This window comes from Trichomycterus rosablanca, chromosome 27 (genome assembly GCF_030014385.1).
Source record: "Trichomycterus rosablanca isolate fTriRos1 chromosome 27, fTriRos1.hap1, whole genome shotgun sequence".
In the NCBI taxonomy this organism is placed as follows: Eukaryota; Metazoa; Chordata; class Actinopteri; order Siluriformes; family Trichomycteridae; genus Trichomycterus; species Trichomycterus rosablanca.
The window spans coordinates 1,339,186-1,347,922 of record NC_086014.1 but is presented as its reverse complement, the minus strand read 5'-3'; positions in this window follow the sequence as shown (position 1 = coordinate 1,347,922).

Sequence of the window (8,737 nt, the reverse complement as noted above, 5' to 3'; positions counted from 1 at the left end):
CTTTAAAATGAACTGGAACATCAATTCAGGCTTTTTTTGCCCGACATCAGAGTCCAGCCATACAAATGCTCTTTTTATTCGAAAAGTGATGGCCAATGAGCGTACAGTCAGGTGCTCCGATACTTTTGGTCATATAGGACAGGGTTTTTCAAACAACCCACATTTAGCCTGTGATTTTTACTATGGTGGCACAAGGGGGCGTTTGTGTACAAGTTCATTTCATGCCTGTTAAAATTCATTTATTTAAAATAAATTTTTTGGGCCCAGGGTTTGAACAAACCCTGATATTAGTGTATATATATTTTTAGGACCCTACATTTCAGGCTGATTCTGTATTTTTAGTTCTTAGCAAGGCTAGCTATACGAGTGCAAGCTGGAAAAACAAACGTCAGGTTTGCATCCCAATTAGAAATGAGTTATAAAGTCAAGACAGCCGTGTTTACAAGTGAAACTCCTCAGACTTCCTGAGCTTTTCGAACCTTTTGCTCCTTAATCCCAAATGTGGCGTTTAAAGCGGCGACAGAAATCACCCGAGGCTGAACGGAACGGCGCTCTGTCACTGTTTGCGAATCAGTCACTGTTCTGACCTTGCCAGCAGATCCCTTTGTGCTGCGCCGAACGATTCCCCTGATTATTCGTTATTCAGCTTCGCCCTCCGACTGAAGGAGAAGTCAAGCGAGCTTTTAGTCTTCCTTTGATTTGCATCAGAAACTGGGACTCACCTGGGCTGCATTAGGCGAGGATTTTAAATTCATAAAACAGCGGGCGCATTAGAACGTGGTGTTTAATCAACGTCTCGGGCTCTTTGTTCCCTTTGTATGGTAAATTCCCTACACACCACATACACACATGATAAGATTTGAGGGGGAAAAAACTGAATATGCATGTGTTTTCTGTTGAATGACTTTATACACTATATGACCATGAGCTTGTTGGACATCCTATTTAAAAAACACATGGTGTTAAAGTAAAATGACCTCTATGTGATCCTTTCATCTAAAACAACAGCCGCACTTCTGAGAAGGCTTCTCACAACACTTTGAAGTATGCCTGTGGGAATTTCTGCCCACTCAGTACAGGCTATGTTGAACTGAAGTCACACACTGCTCTCTGATGGACACATGAGGAAAACCTAGTGGGATCTTTTAACAGTATAAAAGCTGTGCAATTTGTGTGTTGCAACTCACCTGATGCATGAGGACCTTTGCTTGGTGTGATTTAGATTTCACAGGTTTAGGTGTGTGTGTATAATCTATAATAAGCCAGTGGCCTCTGAACATCATCACTCATGGACGTGTGATCAGTGTGTGTTGCTTCTGGCTTTTACGGTGACATTATGGCACTTTAATAGTCGTGGAGTAAAATCTTTGTGGACTGAGTGATGTAGGGTTAAAGGGACCAAATGCTTTATTAGGACGTGAATTATTTCGTTGGGCAAAAACAACAGTAGTTTCATTTTTAAAGGAGGGAACAAAAAATACAATTACAGCAGGGGTGTCCAAACTTCTTGTTGGGGGTCAGATGGAGTAAAAAAAATATGTTAAAACAGGGCCACAGACTCTTTAGTAATACATTAAATAAAAATATAACAGAGCTCATGATTACTAACAATTCAACTGGCTTTTTATCTGAGTGATTAATGATCTATCGTTGGCAGTGTTGCGTTTGTTTGTTTGTTTATTAGGATTTTAACGTCATGTTTTACACTTTGGTTACATTCATGACAGGAACGGTAGTTACTCATCACACAAGGTTCATCAGTTCACAAGTTTATATCGAACACAGTCTTGGACAATTTTGTATCTCCAATTCACCTCACTTACATGTCTTTGGACTGTGGGAGCACCTGGAGGAAACCCACACGGACACGGGGAGAACATGCAAACTCCACACAGAAAGGACCCGGACCACCCCATCTGAGGATCGAACCCAGGACTTTCTTGCTGTGAGGCGACAGTGCTACCCACTTAACTTTTGCAGATTTCACTCACCAGTTTATAATACTAACGGGAAGATAATTATACTTTTTTAAATTAAACTTACCCACTTCACGCTGAACTTTCCCAGTGCGCCTCAAATGTTCTGCTTTGTTTCTTAACAGTGCAGCCGCCACATTTATCCAAAATCTGGGGAACGTTAATGTAGGTGTAACGTTAATGTTTTAAGTCGGGGGAAAGAAGACGGGGAGCGTTTTAGATCTGTTTTATGCGATAGTGCCACCCAGAGTTCAATCATTTTTTTTAAAACATGATTAATAGCAGGACGACTTTAATTTTATTCCTAAAATACCTAGCAAGCCGTTTTAAAATGGTAATTCGCTGCAGTTTGGACATCCCTGGATTACAGCATCCAACTACTAACTATTACTAGGGACACGGTAAGTAGCACTGTCACCTCACAGCAAGACGGTTCTTGGTTCGATTCCCAGGTGGAGCGGTCCGGGTGCTTTCTGTGTTGAGTGTTGAGTAGAATAGGTCCAGGAGTGTCCAAACTTTGCATTTTGGAGGTCAGATGTAGAAAAACATGCAATAACAGACCACATATTCAGTAATAAAAATTATAATATAAACTCATAACAAGCCTACGCGATTACTACCAATAACTCGTCACTTTAATGATGTCTTTGAGAGTCTTGTGTAAACTAAGATTTTGCTCACCAGAGAATAAACATTATTACACTTCCTTCTAAAATCAGTTAAAATTAAATATGAATTTTCTTAACATGCCTAATTTTTTTGTCAGCAGTTTAGAAACATTAATGTAGGAGTAACGTCGTTAATGATTGAAGTTGTAGGTAAAGGAGGTGAGGAGCGTTTTACACAAGGTAAACTAGGAACTTCTCTTTTAAACCTGCGGCTCAACTTTTATTTAATAAAGATTTATTATAAGAGAATGTATTTATTAACATGTTGAGCTGTTAGTTCTACACCTGACTGACCTGGTTACCTTTTAAGAAACATATAAACAGACTCTGTATTAAAAATTATAATAAAAATAATAACAGACTGCTTGATTACTATCAACAACACTTCACTTTAATGGTGTATTTGACAGATTATGCTCACCAGCGAATAAACCTGATGTGAACATTATTACACTTCACTCTGAAATCAGTTAAAAATAAATATTTATTTTCTCAACATGCCTGATTTTTTTGATTTACACGGGGTAATAGCGACACCCGGTGCTCAAAGTCTGAACTTCTCTTTTAACCTGCAGCTCAAGTTTATTTAATAAAGATTCATTATAAGAGCATTAACTACATGTATTACACTTCTATTTCAATTCAGTAAAAAATTAATATTTATTTTCTCAACATGCCTGATTTTTTAGAGTTTCTTCAGTAACATTAATGTAAAAGAAACGTCGTTAATGTTTGTAGTTACTGTATAAGTATAAAATTAAGGAGCAGATTTACACGGGGTAATAGCGACACCCGGTGCTCATAGTCTGAACTTCTCTTTGAACCTGCAGCTCAAGTTTATTTTATAAACATTTATTATAAGGGAACACTTACATGTATTACACTTTTATTTAAATGAGTAAAAAAATAAATATTTATTTTCTCAACATGCCTGATTTTTTTTGGAGTTTTTTCAGTAACATTAATGTAAAAGAAACGTTAATGTTTGCAGTTACTGTATAAGTATAAGATTAAGGAGCAGATTTACACGGGGTAATAGCGCCATCCGGTGCTCAAAGTCTGAACTTCTCTTTGAACCTGCAGTCAAGTTTTTTTTAATAAAAATTTATTATAAGAGAACACTTACATGTATTACACTTCTATTTAAATGAGTAAAAAAATAAATATTTATATTCTCAACATGCCTGATTTTTTCGGAGTTTTTTTCAGTAACAATAATGTAAAAGAAACGTTAATGTTTGCAGTTAATGTATAAGTATAAAATTAAGGAGCAGATTTACACGTGGTAATAGCGATACCCGGTGCTCAAAGTCTGAACTTCTCTTTTAACCTAAAGCTCAAGTTTATTTTATAAAGATTTATTATAAGAGCATAAACTACATGTATTACACTTCTATTTAAATTCAGTAAAAAAAAAAAATATTTATTTTCTCAACATGCCTGATTTTTTTGGAGTTTTTTCAGTGACATTAATGTAAAAGAAACGTTAATGTTTGTAGTTACTGTATAAGTATAAAATTAAGGAGCAGATTTACACGGGGTAAAAGCGACACCCGGTGCTCAAAGTCTGAACTTCTCTTTTAACCTTTAATTCAATAAAGATTTATTATAAAAGAACACTTACATGTATTACACTTCTATTTAAATTCAGTAAAAAAATTTATATTTATTTTCTCAACATGCCTGATTTTTTAGAGTTTCTTCAGTAACATTAATGTAAAAGAAACGTCGTTAATGTTTGTAGTTACTGTATAAGTATAAAATTAAGGAGCAGATTTACACGGGGTAATAGCGACACCCGGTGCTCAAAGTCTGAACTTCTCTTTTAACCTGCAGCTCAAGTTTATTTAATCAAGATTTATTATAAGAGCATAAACTACATGTATTACACTTCTATTTAAATTCAGTAAAAAATAAATATTTATTTTCTCAACATGCCTGATTTTTTTGGAGTTTTTTCAGTAACATTAATGTAAAAGAAACGTTACTGTTTGCAGTTACTGTAAGTACAAAATTAAGGAGCAGATTTACACGGGGTAATAGTGACACCCGGTGCTCAAAGTCTGAACTTCTTTTTTAACCTTTAATTCAATAAAGATTTAATATAAGTGAACACTTACATGTATTACACTTCTATTTAAATTCAGTAAAAAAAAAAAAAGATTTATTTTCCCAACATGCCTGATTTTTTGGAGTTTTTTTCAGTAACATTAATGTAAAAGAAACGTTAATGTTTGCAGTTACTGTATAAGTATAAAATTAAGGACCAGATTTACACGGGGTAATAGCGCCATCCGGTGCTCAAAGTCTGAACTTCTCTTTTAAACTGGAGCTCAAGTTTATTTAATAAAGATTTATTATAAGAGAACACTTACATGTATTACACTTCTATTTAAATTCAGTAAAAAAATAAATATTTATTTTCCCAACATGCCTGATTTTTTGGAGTTTCTTCAGTAACATTAATGTAAAAGAAACGTTAATGTTTGCAGTTACTGTATAAGTATAAAATTAAGGAGCAGATTTACACGGGGTAATAGCGCCATCCGGTGCTCAAAGTCTGAACTTCTCTTTTAAACTGGAGCTCAAGTTTATTTTATAAAAATTTATTATAAGAGAACACTTACATGTATTACACTTCTATTTAAATTTACTAAAAAAATAAATATTTATTTTCTCAACATGCCTGATTTTTTTGGAGTTTCTTCAGTAACATTAATGTAAAAGAAACGTCGTTAATATTTGTAGTTACTGTATAAGTATAAAATTAAGGAGCAGATTTACACAGGGTAATAGCGCCATCCGGTGCTCAAAGTCTGAACTTCTCTTTTAACCTGCAGCTCAAGTTTATTTAATCAAGATTTATTATAAGAGCATAAACTACATGTATTACACTTCTATTTAAATTCAGTAAAAAATAAATATTTATTTTCTCAACATGCCTGATTTTTTTGGAGTTTTTTCAGTAACATTAATGTAAAAGAAACGTTAATGTTTGCAGTTACTGTGTAAGTTCAAAATTAAAAAGCGGATTTACACGGGGTAATAGCGACACCAGGTGCTCAAAGTCTGAACTTCTCTTTTAACCTTTAATTCAATAAAAAATTTATTATAAAAGAACACTTACATGTATTACACTTCTGTTTAAATTCAGTAAAAAAAAAAAATATTTATTTTTTCAACATGCCTGATTTTTTTGGAGTTTCTTCAGTAACAATAATGTAAAAGAAACGTTAATGTTTGCAGTTACTGTATAAGTATAAAATTAAGGACCAGATTTACACGGGGTAATAGCGACACCCGGTGCTCAAAGTCTGAACTTCTCTTTTAACCTGCAGCTCAAGTTTATTTAATAAAGATTTATTATAAGAGCATTAACTACATGTATTACACTTCTATTTAAATTCAGTAAAAAATAAATATTTATTTTCTCAACATGCCTGATTTTTTTGGAGTTTCTTCAGTAACATTAATGTAAAAGAAACGTTAATGTTTGCAGTTAATGTATAAGTATAAAATTAAGGAGCAGATTTACACGGGGTAATAGCGACACCCGGTGCTCAAAGTCTGAACTTCTCTTTTAACCTAGAGCTCAAGCTTATTTTATAAAAATTTATTATAAGAGAACACTTACATGTATTACACTTCTATTTAAATTTACTAAAAAAAATAATATTTATTTTCTCAACATGCCTGATTTTTTTGGAGTTTTTTTCAGTAACATTAATGTAAAAGAAACGTCGTTAATATTTGTAGTTACTGTATAAGTATAAAATTAAGGAGCAGATTTACACGGGGTAATAGCGCCATCCGGTGCTCAAAGTCTGAACTTCTCTTTTAACCTGCAGCTCAAGTTTATTTAATCAAGATTTATTATAAGAGCATAAACTACATGTATTACACTTCTATTTAAATTCAGTAAAAAATAAATATTTATTTTCTCAACATGCCTGATTTTTTTGGAGTTTTTTCAGCGACATTAATGTAAAAGAAACGTTACTGTTTGTAGTTACTGTATAAGTATAAAATTAAGGAGCAGATTTACACGGGGTAATAGCGACACCCGGTGCTCAAAGTCTGAACTTCTCTTTTAACCTTTAATTCAATAAAGATTTATTATAAAAGAACACTTACATGTATTACACTTCTATTTAAATTCAGTAAAAAAATTAATATTTATTTTCTCAACATGCCTGATTTTTTTGGAGTTTCTTCAGTAACATTAATGTAAAAGAAACGTTAATGTTTGCAGTTACTGTATAAGTATAAAATTAAGGAGCAGATTTACACGGGGTAATAGCGACACCCGGTGCTTAAAGTCTGAACTTCTCTTTTAACCTGCAGCTCAAGTTTATTTTATAAACATTTATTATAAGAGAACACTTACATGTATTACACTTCTATTTAAATTTACTAAAAAAATAAATATTTATTTTCCCAACATGCCTGATTTTTTGGAGTTTTTTTCAGTAACATTAATGTAAAAGAAACGTTAATGTTTGTAGTTACTGTATAAGTATAAAATTAAGGAGCAGATTTACACGGGGTAATAGCGACACCCGGTGCTCAAAGTCTGAACTTCTCTTTTAACCTTTAATTCAATACACATTTATTATAAGAGAATGTATTTATTAACACGTTGAGTTGTTGGTTCTACATTTGACTGACTTTGTTAACCTGCAAGAAAAATATAAGCAGACGAGACACAAAGTTTATACAGACTGTGCAGTTTATGTCTGTAAAACCTTGGCGAAACTGAGCGTGCACCACTGATCCATATGGAATCTTAATATATAAATACACTGTATGGCCAGAAGTATTCGGACACCTGACTGTGAGCTTGTCGGACATCCAATTTCCACAGTGACCTGCATGTGATCTTTCCAGCTAGAACAGCCACTTCTGAAAAGGCTCCTAACAAGACTTTACAGTATGTCTGTAGGAATTTGTGTCTATTTAGTAAAAACATGACTGTTTGAATGGCTAAGGAAAGGGCCTTCCTTAAACTGTTCTTTGTACTAACTGTTACCAACTGTTGTGGCTGAATCATATGAATTCAAACATTAAAGATGGTGTCCCGATACTTTTGTCCATGCAGTGTGTACACAGTACGTCCCAATATAAGAACAGCACCAATACACAGACACAATAACATCAACCATTAGGAACGACAGTAAAATAATTTAAAGCTGAAGGTTCTGATATACAGGGCAGGTCTTGTGTGAGATACAGAACCCAAAACGGTGCAAACTGTGCTGCATTGTTACGTTTACACACATACCTTTCTAATTATTATATCAAATTATTACATAACGTCACGTATAAACACATCACTAACAAACGTGTGTACGCTGGACCTGGTGCCTTACAGCTCAAGCCTGGGTTTCCTTCCAGATTGATGTCGGCTCGACTTTGCTCCGGTAACTCCGGTTTCCTTCCGCTGCTTCCCAAAAAAAAGAGCCGCTGAGTGGACTCGAAGCTGTTATGAATTTCTTAATGCGAGATGTTTGACCGTCCTGTTACTTCTGCTGAACCCTGCAGTGTGAAGCATATCGTTCCAAACCAGGTTTTCTAGCAATTCCGTCTCTCTCTTGGGTTTGTGTGGCCAAAAGTGTTGGGACACCTGACCATGAGCCTGTCGCACATCCCAATTAAGAACAAATGGTTTTTATTTTAGAAGAACAGCAGCCGTTCTTCTGAGAAGGCTTCTCACAAGACTTGGAAGTATTTCTGTGAGGATTTGTGCACATTTAGTCAAAAGAGCATTTGTACGTATGGGCGCTGATGTCTCAGTCGATGTTCCGGTTCACTCCAGAGCTGTCCAGTGCAGGCCACTAAATGTTTTTTAGCGATTGTTATGGCTGAAACACGTAGATTCAATAATTAGACGGGGTGTCCCAATACTTTTGTCCTAAAATTGCGAATGTGGGGCTGGGTGATATGGCACAAAAATGATCCCAAAATGCTTAAGGAGAAGCAAAATAGTGTAAAAAAGAATAAAATATTACTATAAAATAATGTATTACTGTTACTAACAGGTAGGTACTGATTATACCTGTAAAAATTTTCACGGATTCTATCGTAAAGAATAAT